The following is a 14,354-nucleotide window of genomic DNA, read 5'->3' as shown; positions in this document are numbered from 1 at the left end:
CAAATGGGCCAATTAACGGTCAACATCTAAGTCCGGGTCAAAGTCAAGTCAACAGTCAAATTGTCAACAGAGTCAACTGGTCAGAGTCTTAGTCAAATGTTAAAGTCTAAGTCTAGGTCAACAGAGTTTAACCAGTTGAATCACTGAGTCGAGAAGGCCGACTCAGTCAGAAATATAAGTCAAGAGAAACAAAACAGTTAAACATCTGACTGAAAATAAAAGAAACTCAAAGCTAAAATCGAAAAAGTTACATACACCAAATCTAACTATACACAATTATATAATCTACAACTAACTTCTACTTCCATTTCTAACTATCTTTCAACAATAACAACATTGACTTCAGTTCTTCTCAACATATTCATACACCACCAGTTCTCATTCTCAACAACACAATCACCTTCCCATGCTGAATTTCGCTTCAATCCTGTAAGTCACAATCCCACCATCAATTAGTCATTCCTTGTAATCCAAAATAAGTCTGCTCCGCCTGCAACTCAATGTAGCTTCTACTAACAACATTTCAACAATCCTGTAACACCAGTTCCTCTTATACAAAGTCTATCAGCTTCACCAGACACCACTGCAGTTCACCAATAAATCAGCTCCAACACTTGCAGTCACAAACACATAGACAATACCATATCTAACTAGATAACCATAATCTTTAGCTGCAACTTAACCCAATCATCATTGTTCCCCTATCAATAGACCTTAAATATCTTCCCTGCATTCAATAACATCACTGCAGCTACACAACAGCATCACAACAACATTGTCTTCATATCTGCATTACTCCCACTTCCACTCTATTCAGTCACAACCATAGTGACCTAATCCAGTTAACACTTCACAATATCACCACCAGCTGCAATTACCCTAGCATTCATCTAAAACTTCATTCATTCAAGACAACCTCCCCTTCATATAATATCTTCAATCCACAACACCACAAGTTCAACTCCATTACCTCCTAAATCCAGTAAATCACTAAACCGAACACAATTTCAACTTCACAACCACAAAACCTGTTCAATCATCTCCAAAATCTAATGCTTTACTAAATCACCACCACCACCACTTTACACAATTCATACACCATATCACTACCAGAGTCTCAGCTTCATTTGTATTCTTCTCAAGTCAGCAGTCTCGTAATTCAAATCCAGTAACTAACAACTTCACATGCCATCTGTAATTGTAATACAGTCAACTCAACAAACACAACCCATCCATTTGCAACTTTCAACACGACTAGAAACACCAGTTCAGTAGAAACAGTCTTCTTGTCACAAACTATAGTTCTACACTACTAACAGCGATCCCAATTCACTAATTCACCTTCCTCTCAATATTATTCTGTTAATTCCCAATACAAACTCAAACTCAAACCCCAGATTCCATTTCTTCTTTGCAGAACCTTAAAATCAACACCCAACTTCAATCACCTCTAAACAAATCATCTTCTTAATCCGCTGATTCCGATTTAAACACCCTAATTCACAAGAACCCTAACTTCTGGTTGGTTTAGGGAAGAACAGAAAACCTAATTTTTTATGAAATCAAAATTAAACTTCATAAATTCATCTATACTTCAATTAACAACAAACCCACTCTATAATCGATCAAAACAAACAATTTCATAAAGAAATTTCAATCAAAAATGAAACCCTAACTCTGCTTACCAGAATTCTGCTTTTCCAGAACTCAACCGACAGCAGCAGCATCACCTTCTCCCTCAACTCAACAACTACAAGATTCTAAGATCTAATTTCGAGAGACTCAAGCTCAAACCACTGAGAGGAGGAGAAGAAGAACAGAGAAGAAGAAAGAAGAAGAAAGACAGAGAAGAAGAAATGAGAAATGAGTTTTCTCTCGACACGTTTGGGTGATGATAAGGCAACTAAAAATTATAAAGGCACTCATTGAATTTATAAGGGCAGCCAAACGGTTTAGATTTAAAATAATTATTTTTTCCCTCGTACAATTCAGATGTTATCTTCTTCGACCGGTATTCGATTGACACGATCGAGTAGTCTATCTCACATAACTTTTCAAGATCTATCTAGTGATACTAGTTTCGTAACTATATCGTTGTTAAATTAATTTTTATTAATTAAAATATATGTTCACTAATCGAGTCATTAACGATTTAGTCGACTCTTGACTGGTCTAATAGCGTTGACGCACTTGCGGGTCGTTACAACTATATTCAATCATGGTTATTTGTTCTAAATTCCCATTTCAATCATTGAAACATTCTCGGAAGACGACGATAGATGTCTCACACAAACTATTAGCTTCAAAGCAATTTTCAAGTGATCGAATCATCAATACGAAACATTTCGAGTCTACATCAAATGACTGTCTTACACAAATCATGTAAGATGTTACTAGGTGATTTTCACATGATCATTTTTTGACTTTCTTCAAGAATATAAGATGAACTTGGTTAAAGAGAAAGCTTACCAACACATATTTCGAGAAATATGTAAGAGAGTTAAACTCAGCTCGAAATATCAAATCTGTATAATTTAAGTTTGTATAGCTATACGACTTTTGTCTCAAATAAGAGATAGGGTAGATAGACTTTTGAGTGATAGATGAGTTAAAGTCTCCACATACCTTTTGTTGATGAAGTTCCATAAACTCCCCTTAGTAGTTCTTCGTCTTCAATCGATGAACGCCGTGAAGTCTAAAGCTCAACTACACTTTTTATCTTAATCTGAGACTTAGATATAAGTAAACTAGAAATCAAGACTTATAGTTTTGGCAACTAAACTCGACAACAAGCTTGAGATAGCAATGCTTGCGAGTTCGACCGAGTAGTGCTCTAACAATATTACCGTAGTATTATTGTCAAAGTTGTGATACAATTGAACTTTAATGCTGTGTAATAATACTATGGCACTGTATAATAATAAGAAAACAATCTTGTGTAATTATTGTTATAGCTACGGATCTTCAACAACTCTGATGCTGAGTTGAAAACGTTCAGAATCACTGGAGTACTTGGAATGATGAAGAATTCAAGGAATGTTGAAGAACCAAGGAAATCATCAAGCATTTGGATGAGAAGCTACAAAGTTTATTTGTTTTGTAATCCATATGTTTTGATAGTTTTGTCACGAAAATTTATAAAGGGGGAGATTGTTAGAGCACTGCTCAGTCGAACTCGCAAGCGTTGCTATCTCAAGCTTGTTTGTCAAGTTTAGTTGTCAAAACTATAAGTCTTGATTTCTAATCTACTTATAACTATGTCTTGGATTAGGATAAAATGTGTAGTTGAGCTTTAGACTTCACGACGTTTATCGATTGAAGACGAATAACTACTAAGGGGATCTTGTGGAACTTCATCAAAAAAAGGTATGCGGAGACTTAAACTCATATGTCACTCGGAAGTCTATTATATTCTATCTCCTATTGAGACAAAGCCGTATAGCTATATAGACTTTACATTATACACATTTGATATTTCGAGCTGAGTTTAATTCGCTTATATCTTTCTCGAAATATGTGTTGGAAAGCTTTTTGATTTAACCACGTTCATCATTATTCTTGACGAAAGTCAAAAAATGATCATGTGAAAATCACTTGGTAACATCTTACATGATTTGTGTGAGACAGTCATTTGATGTAGGCTCGGAATGTTTCGTATTGATCATTCGATCACTTGAAAATTGCTTATAAGCTAATAGTTTGTGTGAGACGGCTATTGTTGTCTTCTAAGAATGTTTCAATGACTGAAATGGGAGTTAAGAGCTAAAACCCATGTCTGGATACATTACGGTTTGTGTACAAACTGTTTTGATGGAATACAGGACCGGAAGTTTGCATACCCGTTCGCAAACGGTTTCAACTGAGTTTAGTCCGGAGCTAAAGTTTGCATACCCGTTTGCAAACTGTCGGCTTGTGACCAATGTCCGGAACTTAAGTTTGCGTACCTGTTTGCAAACTTAAATGGTTCAAGTTCTTAAATCGGATAAGTATGATTTTATACTCATGAACAAATACATTTATATAATAAGGAATGCAATCTTTGTAAACTGTGGCTTAAATGTTCATGAACTGATTTTTTTAGAGCACTGCTCTGTCGAAGTCGCAAGCGTTGTTATCTCAATCTTGTTTGTCAAATTTAGTTGCCAAAACTATAAGTCTTGATTTCTAGTCTACTTATAGCTAAGTCTCGGATTAGGATAGAAAGTGTAGTTGAGCTTTTGACTTCACGAAGTTCAACAATTGAAGACGAAAAACTACTAAGGGGAGATTGTGGAACTTCATCAACAAAAGGTATGTGGAGACTTGAACTCATCTATCACTCAAAAGTATATCTACTCTATCTCCTATTTGTGACAAAAGTCGTACATCTATATAGACTTCGATTATACACATTTGATATTTCGAGGTGAGTTTAACTCGCTTACATATTTCTCGAAATATGTGTTGGTAAGTGTTAGAGCATAGATCGGTCAACCTCGCATGCGATGCTATCTCAAGCATTTTTGTCAATGTTAGTGATCAAAACTATAAGTCTTGATTTCTAGCCTACATAGCTAAGTCTCGGACTAGGATAGAAAAGTGTAGTTGAGCTCAAGGACTTCATGGTGATTCATCATACAACGACGAAGATCTATACAAGGAACCGTGGAACTTCATCAACAAAAAGGTATGTGGAGACTTGAACTTATCTATCACTCAAAAGTCTATCTCTTCTATCTCCTACTTCTTATGAGACAAAAGTCGTATGCTATATAGACTAGATCATACAATTTGACATTTCGAGCTGAGCATTCATTGCTTATCTTTTATCTTGAAATCGTGTGTTGGTAAAGCGTTTCGCTTTGATCAAGTTTATCTTCACCTAGTGACGAAAGTCATGAAAAGTTTCAATCACTTTGAGAATTGCTCTGACGTGAATCGGTCTGTGAATAACGGCCACATAGCGTCCTCTGAGAATGTCTCAATGATTGAAATGAGAGTTTAGATTACATAACCATGTATTCCTTGAACCGAAGTTCTCGAACTTTGTTGATCAAGAGAAATCGGGAGGATTGTGGAATTGGCTTGCCAAGTCGGCGAACCTAGTTCGCAGACTCAGTCCGTGAACTGTCAGAAGTTCTCGGCCGAGAATTTTTGCTGGGATTTTCCAAAATTCGTTTGTGTGCTAAGTCCGCGAACTGGCGGAAGTTCTCGACCGAGAATTTCTACTGAGTTTGGAAAACTCAACCGATTAACTTAAGTCCGTGAACTTGCTTGTGAACTTAAGAGGTTATGATCTAAAGATGTGCTCTGAACATGAAACATTAAATTACTAAGGAATGTTTTATGCAAACTGTGGCTATAATGTTCATGAGACGATTCAATCTAATCGAATCATCTTTGTTTCAATTGTGTCTTGTGTAGTTACATAAGATCTCGTAGCAATGGAACAACTCTTTAACTAGTTCATCTGAGTCAATTGAACTAGTTATGGTGAAGAAGAACCAGGTTAATATGAAATGCTCATATATGTTGAACCAACATACACATATACGTTTGGGCATGGTTTTCACGAACCCAGTAAACGTCTAATACAGTGTGCATTAGGCTAGTGTCTGTAGCGGCTTAATACAATGTGTATTCAATCTGGACTAGGTCTCGGAGTTTTTCTGCATTTGTGGTTTCCTCGTTAACAAAATTTCTGGTGTTTGTGTTATTTCTTTTCAGCATTAGATTTTATATAATTGAAATAATACAGGTTGTGCGTTCGTGATCATCAATTGGAAATCCAACCTTTGGTTGTTGATTGATATTGATTGATCCTTGGAAATTGGTCTTTGGTACCATCCAAGTATTCCTTGTATTTGATAAAGACTCGCTATTGTTTTTAGCTTGAGTAAAAATCAAATCAAGAGAGAGATATTAACTCCTTGAGATACTTTTATCTAGATTGAGTCTGACTGTCTAGTTGATTCTCTAGTAAAGTATTTCGGAGTTAGTCCATACAGATTGCTAAGCGAAATATTGGGTGGTGTTGTTAGACCCCCGCCTTTTCAATTGGTATCAGAGCAGGCAAACACGTTTAAGACCTCATCAGTTTGTGTTTGTAGCGATCTGACTCTGTGGACAGAATCTCACACGCATACCAAAATGCCTCCTAAAGCTGTCAACTTTTTCAAGTGTCTCGGAAATACCTCAAAGGGTCACTCCTTACATGATTCTTCCGAATCCCGAGGTAAGAAGAATGTTTCATCTTGTGTCAATCATTCTTCCTCCAATGAGACATTGGATATAATGGCTAAAGCTGAATTGGAGTTAACCAGAATTTCAAAAAATTCTACTTAGTATATTGATCTACAGGATCATGGTAAACTCATTGATGAATTTGAAAAGTCTATTGATCGTGAACAGGTACTCTATAACATTATAGGGTCTTTCTCTAAGGAAATTGAGAAACTTCTTCAAGAAAGCAACATACAGCGTGAAAAGATTTGTGATCTTGAAAAGATGGTCAAAGAAGGTTCAATTAGAGAAAATTGTTTGATCAAGACGCATTCATCTGATCTTGACAGACTTCGTGTTGAGAGGTAGAAACTTGAAGCATCGCTTGTCTTAGCCCATGGACAGTGCAAATCTTTGGAAAAGGAAAACTCTGTTTTAAAGAAAAATTCTTCTGCACAAACTAATTCTCATGAGTTACCGTATTGAATGAAATTTTCTCCAAGAGAAGATTGTGTCAAGAAAAGTTTTCATAACTTACAATCTTTTCCCGTGGCTATGAAGTTTAAACAAGTGCCAGTTGTTGCTTCTCCTCCACGAATATGTACCTTATGCGAAAAAGGAAATCACTATGCTATCCACTGTTTTGCTAGAAAGAAACGTGTTTCTGAACTCCACAAGTTGCTTCTTTCTACTGTCAATGAAGTAAATAGTCGAACGACTACTGCAGTGAAGGTCCCTTTCACAGGAAACCAGGTATCTTATAAGAATGATCTCTCTCTTAGAAATCATTACAGGACATTTGTAAATTCTTGTACTACCAATGAAATTATGTCATGTGCTTATAAGAACATATCTGATAAATCTAAATATAGTGTGTGGATATGAATTTCAGAAAATCCCCTAGATACTATTTCTAGAGGTCCTAGACTTTGTCATCAGAAGGGTTTCCCGCCTATGATTCCCAGAAGGACTGCGAGACACACCCTTCTTCCTGGAAGATGCAGTAAAAGGATAAGAATTGCTGAGATAAGATATCCTAGAAGAATTATAGGTACTCTCTCAGAACCGATGGTGAGACTATGTCTCCCTCTGCTACCTAGCAGCAGAATGTTCTATCCTTGTGTCTAACTTGAGAGATACAAGGATGAGGATTTTAGAGATGCTCAAGTATTGTACTATATTTTCTCTAGGAGTGTATATCCCTTGTTGTAATGATCTTCTCTAGTATCATTTTCCTTTCGTCTCTTTTGGGATGGTGGACGGTTTGGAAGCTGCACAATATCTCTTTCTAGGGCCATTCTTGGTCGGCCACAAATGCTTGTATCTCCTCAAGGAAATCTAGGGTTTCTAGCCAGGGCATTCACGAACATATATAAATCTTATAGGTGCCTCATTTTTCTTCAGAAAGGAGCTCTATGGAAACTGTTCCCAAAGAAGAAGTTAACCCTATGGTTGAGGATGATCTCAAAGGATGTGATTCTGGTCAAGAGTTTATACGGAAGAAGATGCTTGAAAGAAAAGAGTATAACACTTGGATTGGTGAATCTGTCAAGGATTTGATTCGTGTTCAGGATGAAGTTAAGAATGAACTGACTAACCTTCAATTGCAGATAAACCAGCTGATTGATGGACATGCGAAAATCCTTGGTACTTAGAATATCTTGATCAGAAATCAGAAGAAAGTTATCCTTGACTGTACAAAGGCTCGTTGTAGGATCATAATCTCGCAACAGTTATGTCTCAGCGAAGTTAACAATGGTATTGCACAAAAGCGTCGCAGAACAATTTCAGAAACGACATCAGCAAGGATCATGAGAAAGGTGTGATAGTCTCGCGAAAATTAGAAAGCTTGCGAAGTCAACATTTGTAAGGTTGCGAGAATGTCGCAAACCATATCCGAAAATAAAGGACAGATTAGCTGTCATCCATTATGTATTTCCCTTATAAATAGTCATTCGAGTTGTAAAAGAGAGGGAGATCTTTTTTGAGTGAGAGATAAGAAAATAAGAGAGAGAAAGTTGAGAGCAGAGATCATTCTTGATTTCTTTATTTTCCTTGTAAGAATATTCAGAAATTAATCAATAAAATTAAGAGTGAAAAACCTAAAAATAGGCTGATCAACGATAAAATCATACGAGGGGTGTATTGTAGGATTTCCTGCAACTACATAATGGCGCTAGAAACAGGGAGATTGAAGATCGAAAGTTGAAGATTGTTGATTGAGAAAATTCAAATCAAGAAAGTGATTAAACAAATCAGTGAATCAGTTAGAGGAAAGATGAATAGAATTAATGAAAATGGCAAAAAATTGGAGTGTAATATGATAACAAAAAGCTTGGTTAATGAATTCCATGGAAACATCAAAGGAAGAATACATAAACGAAATTTTGAAGGAAAGAAAATTATGGCGGTAGAAAAAACTTCACCTTTGAAAGATTGGTAAAAGCAAAGAATTGTGTTCATGGCAGAAGAAATACCAAAAGAAAATTTGAATCATACATCTCCATTGGTTGTCACAGTGCCTATTACACGAAAAGAGAAGGATACAACAATAAAATCCACAGGAGAATGGATGTTGAACAGAACTTTAATTGATGCATGAAGTTCGGTTGATATAATATTTTATCATGCATTTCGGGGAATGGGATTTAAAGATGAAGAAATGTCCAATTCAACATATTTTGTTCACGGCTTTGGAAAATCCACGACAAAACCTAAAGGAGAAATAGTGGTACGAATTCCACTTGGAGAAATCGAAACACATGTGACATTGTGCGTGGTGGATATGGAATCGCCATATAATATGTTATCAGAAAGATCATGGATACATGCGATAAAAGCTGTGGTATCAACGTTACATCAATGTATTAAATTCCCCAGTCCAGGTGGAATAGGTGAAATCAGAGGCGATGTTGATAATGCGAAATTATGTCATCAAATTGAATTAAGGCTTTATGAAGAACAAGCAAAAAGGAAACAATTTCGCAGAAAATTGGTAAAGGAAGCAAAGAAGGAAGAAGAATTTAGTGTATATATGATAAGGGCGAAAGAAGGCAAAGGAATACCCAGCGAAATTTCGGAAGAAGGAGAAGGATCCATAAAAGCAATTAAAGAACCCACACCAATGGGAGAACCTAAACCTAGTTACACTTCCGCAGAACCAACAAAAGAAATAAATGTTGGGACTCAAAAGGAGACTCTAGTGTTGAGAATTGGAACCAAAATGGATATAGAAGAAGAAGAAAGAACTATCAATTTACTGCGAGAATATAAATATATTTTCACAGGAAACATGGATGAGATACCAGGAATAGATCCAACAATTGCTTTCCACAGACTGGAGATTAACAAAAATGTGAGACCATTTAAACAGAGAATAAGAAAAATCGCAACAACTTACCATTCCCAAATAGAAGAAGAATTACAGAAGATGCTGGAGGCAGGAATTATAAGAGAAGCTAAATACCCAGAATGGATAGCGAATATGGTCATTGTCCCAAAGAAAAACAAGGGAATCAGGATTTGCATAGATTTCACTGATTTGAACAAAGCTTGCCCTAAAGATAGTTTTCCGTTACCCGATATTCCTCAAATGGTGGAATCTGCAGCAGAAAATGATAGGGTATCATCTTTAGATGGGTACAAAGGGTATAACCAAATTCCTCTCGCTGAAGAAGATCAAGAACATACTGCTTTCTTTGCTCCTAGAGGTTTATATTGTTATACGAAAATTTCGTTTGGTTTGCGAAATGCGGGAGCAACATATCAAAGAATGGTAGATAAGGTGTTCGCAAAATGGATACACAAAACATTAAAAGTATACGTGGATGACATGTTGGTAAAGAGTAAGGAAGCAAAGGATCATGTACAAGACTTGAGAGAGATTTTTGAACAAATGCGACAGTATAACATTAAATTGAATCCCGAGAAGTGTACTATTGGAGTTGCATCGGGAAAAAATTTAGGCTACATTGTATTAAAGGAAGGAATACAGGTTGATCCAGAAAAAGTGCAAGCAGTTCGTGACATGCCAACACCAGCAACAATAAAAGATGTACATAAGTTGAATGGGCTTCTAGCTTCGCTGGGGAGATTCATTTCGCGATCATCAGACAAATGTAAATATTTTTTCGATATACTCAAGAAGGGTGCGAAATTTAAATGGAGTGATGAATGTGAAAAGGCTTTTCAAGGAATCAAAGAACATCTTATGAATACAACTATTTACAAAAGGCAGACCAGGAGAAGAATTATTGATTTACCTTGCGACAACGTCGCATGCATTAAGTGTTGTTATTGCGAGTAGACGCAGGAGTGGAGAAACCCATTTATTACATTAGCAAAACTTTTAATACCGCAGAGAAGAATTACTCAAAGATTGAAAAGTTAATCTTAGCATTAGTTTATGCATCATTTAAGCTCCGCATATATTTCAAGCACACAAGATAAAGGTATTAACAAAAGTACCAATTGAATCAGTGATGAAGAATTCTAAAAGATCAGGAAGGGTAGAGAGATGGAATGCACAAGTAGGCCATTTTGATATTAAATATGAAGTTTTGTCTTCACCAAAATCACAAGTTGTTGCGGATTTCTTGGCAGAATTTCCTTTAGAAGAAGATGAAGCAGTAGAAGAAATGATGGATGTAGAAGAAGAACATGGAGATCCAAAAGATTTATTAACAGAACCAAATAGATGGGAAATACTGGTAGATGGATCATCAAATGGAGAAGGAAATGGAGTTGGAATTGTTTTAATTTCGCCAGAAGGAATAAAGATGGCTTTTTCATTCAGATTGGAATTTGCATCCACTAATAATGAAACAGAATATGAAGCTGTGATACATGCATTAAAATTCGCAATAGAAATGAAACTAGAAAACGCCAGGATCACTAGTGATTCGCAGCTAGTTATTCGCCAAATAAAAGGAGAGTATACTACAAATGAACCATCCCTGAAGAAATACAAGAAGCTGGTTGAAGAATTGTCAGCGAAAATCCCAAAAATAAAATGGAGGCACATTTCAAGAAAGGATAATAGACTCGCAGACGCTTTTGCTTTCATCTCAAGTATGATGACAGATCCAACTGCGAGATGCATAAAAATACAAACACTTCTGTCACCATCAGTCAATAAAGAAGAGGAAGATGTGGATGTGATGGTCATAGATAATGAAAAAGAAGAACAAATAAATAATGTCGCAGACTGGAGAATGGCTTCACACATATTTGGCGAAAGGAGAAACACCAAGAAATAGATTGGAAACACACAAGTTAAAAAGCGAGCGACAACGAATTATGAATTAAGAGATGGGTTTTATACCGAAAATTTTAGTGGACCATCACTCAGATGTTTGACACGAGAGGAAGGAGAAAAGGTGCTGAAAATGTTACATAGTGGAGACGCTGGCAATCATAGTGGAGGAAGATCTTTGGCACATAGAGCAAAAATGCAAGGTTATTACTGGCCATACATGCATGAAGATGCAAAAAAATATCAAGACGGCGAAGATTGTCAGCGGCATGGAAAGAAGATACATGCACCAGGAGCACCATTGTCATCTTCAACCAGTGTGTGCCCTTTGGAAAATGGGGCTTAGATATTGTGGGGCCATTTTTACCAGGAACTGGACAAAGAAGATACTTAATAGTCGCAACAGATTATTTCACAAAATGGACAGAAGTGAAGGCAGTACAACATATTCGCGACAAAGATATCTTTACATTCATATTCGAAAATATCATTTGCAGATTTGGAATTCCTGCACAGTTGGTATCTGATAATGGGAAACAGTTTGAGGGGCAGAACATAGAAATGTTACTAATGCATTCAAGATAAAATGTGGAAAGTCCACTCCTTTATATCCACAAGCTAATGGGCAAGTAGAAACAAATAAAACAATTGCAGATATATTAAAGAAGAAATTAGAAGGACATCACAGATCATGGTGAACAAGTACATAATGCAGTATGGGCTTATAATACAACTAGAAGAGAAGCTACTGGAATGTCACCTTTTTGTTTAACATATGGAGTTGAAGCGGTGTTACCAACAGAAGTTGTTATTCCGACAACAAAAAGAGAAGCTTGGGAGAAAAATCTTAGTGCGGGTTTAATTCTAAACAAACTTGATGAATTAGAAGAAAAAGAGAAAAAGCTTTACAACATATGGAGAATTATCAGCGAAGATTGGCTCGAGAATATAATAAACGTGTAAATACGTGAATTTCAACCAGGAGATTTAGTTCTGCGAGAAACACCAATATATCAGCGAGAAAATGGTGGAAAATTAGCGAAAAAATGGGATGGACCTTACATCATAAGGAGATAGTTGGAACAGGAGCTTATAGATTAATGGACCCAGAAGGAAGAGATGTTGGTCATAGATTAGATAGACCATGGAACAGATTGTACTTGAAAAGATATTATCCGTAAGAAGCTTTGAGAAGTTATGAATTCTGAAAGAATAATTGCAGGATTATTCATAAAAACAAGATCATGATGTGCGAAATTTTCGCAGAGAACAATGACATAAAAGAAAGGGGCGAACCTTTATGGCGTACACCCTAGTTCGCGAATAAAATTTCGCAAGAGGCAAATGTAAGACCTAAAGTACGTCATATTAGGGGGTACCTGTTACATGGACTCAGGGAAAGGCTATACCGCCACCGGAACCTGAGTCATGGAGATTTGGGGTCAATAAACCCATCCGGGAGAGGCACCTTGGATTCTCAACTTAAGCATATGACTTAGGTTGGGCGACTAAGGTAATAAGGACTCTCCCAAGGAGTGCAGATCTGATCAAGGCGCGAGGTACACGGTTGAGTCAAGAGTGCCGAGGGCGTTTGAAGCGTCCTTGCCATTCTTGACAAGTCTTGGCTTATACTGCACTCGGCCTGAAGAAAACCCCACTTAGGGTGCAGTCTCGTAACCATAAGCCCTATAGGTAAAAGGGATAAGAGGCTGCGAAAACAACTGGTTGTTGTTAAGACTGGATGGGAGGAGCTAACCTTGTATGGTAGAAGTACGCCTCCTTGAAGGGGCAACCAGGGGGAAGATAAGGGCGGCACCCTCCATTAGGGAGCTGATAAGTGTCTTAAGACGCAAATGTCATGAGGCTTATTATTCGCAAGGATAATTAAGGCTTGTCATATTTGTGCAACATCCTGAAGAGGCAATAATACAAAAGAAAAAGATAAGATGAGATCAATGGGTTTTCGCATGAAAGTGCGAAGACGTCCTGCGATTTCATCGCAAGACGGCAATGTCATGGGGTTTATTTTCGCAAGAATATTTAGGCCTGTCATATTGTCGCAACATTCCTGAAGAGGCCATAATACAAAAGAAAAAGTTAAGACAAGATCAATGGGTTTTTGTATGAAAGTGCAAGGACGTCCTGCGATTTTGTCGCAATGACAAGAGATGGCATAATAAGACCTTTAATTAGGAAGGAAAATAAGACCATATAATAAAACAAACTAATTATAAGCATTTATAACAGATTATTTTTGCAAGAAAGATAATGAGAGGCAAGTATGGGAATCGATACAAGAAGCATTATCTTTCTTATCAACAAAATATTAAAAAAAAGTTGACTCCAAAGTCGATTGAAAAATGTAGCTCTCAAAAGTAAAAATAAGACAGCTCAAGAAAACAAAGCTAAAAGAAGCTCAAGCTTCAATATCAATATCAGTAGCAGGAGATGACAGAATTCTTCGCCAACATTCTCGCAAGCTTCTCCTTCATTTCGGCTTTGATCTTGTCATGACTAGCATTTTGATTATCACCAGCAATTCTTGATTAGCATCTTGAGTATCCACAACTACTTCTTCAGGAGAAATTTCTTTCTCATTCTGATTAACACCAGCAGATACTTCTTTAGAAGGAACTTCTTCTTCATCTTCCAGGAAATTATCCTCTGCACCGCTTTCATAATCGTAATCACTATCAGCAGGACGAGGAACTTCATCATCATCTACTTCTAAAGGATCAATTGATGTAGGAGGAAGAGAGTTGGACAATAAAATGTCATTTACAAGGACTTCATCCCGGAGATGAACTTGGCGAAGAAGTGCTCTTTGATGATTCCTATCTTGAATATCCTTAAAATAAGCAAGATAATCAAGTCTTCTTTCTGCCCGGTCGCGAGAACC

At 36.8% G+C, this 14,354-nt stretch overlaps 1 long non-coding RNA gene across 1 annotated transcript; it reads right to left on the bottom strand.

Moving 5' to 3' along the window:
• Nucleotides 1-210: 210 nt before the first annotated feature.
• LOC113281845 lies at nt 211-1,845 on the bottom strand. Its single transcript, XR_003326365.1, has 2 exons — nt 1,686-1,845; nt 211-1,546 (listed from the first exon to the last, which is right to left on the bottom strand). It is a non-coding gene; the product is annotated as an uncharacterized LOC113281845 (long non-coding RNA).
• Between the last annotated feature and the right edge of the window lie 12,509 nt (nt 1,846-14,354).

Source organism: Papaver somniferum, chromosome 5 (assembly GCF_003573695.1).
Source record: "Papaver somniferum cultivar HN1 chromosome 5, ASM357369v1, whole genome shotgun sequence".
Lineage (NCBI taxonomy): Eukaryota > Viridiplantae > Streptophyta > Magnoliopsida > Ranunculales > Papaveraceae > Papaver > Papaver somniferum.
Note: the sequence above shows the minus strand (reverse complement) of the source record. Positions and strands in the feature narration are given on the sequence as shown.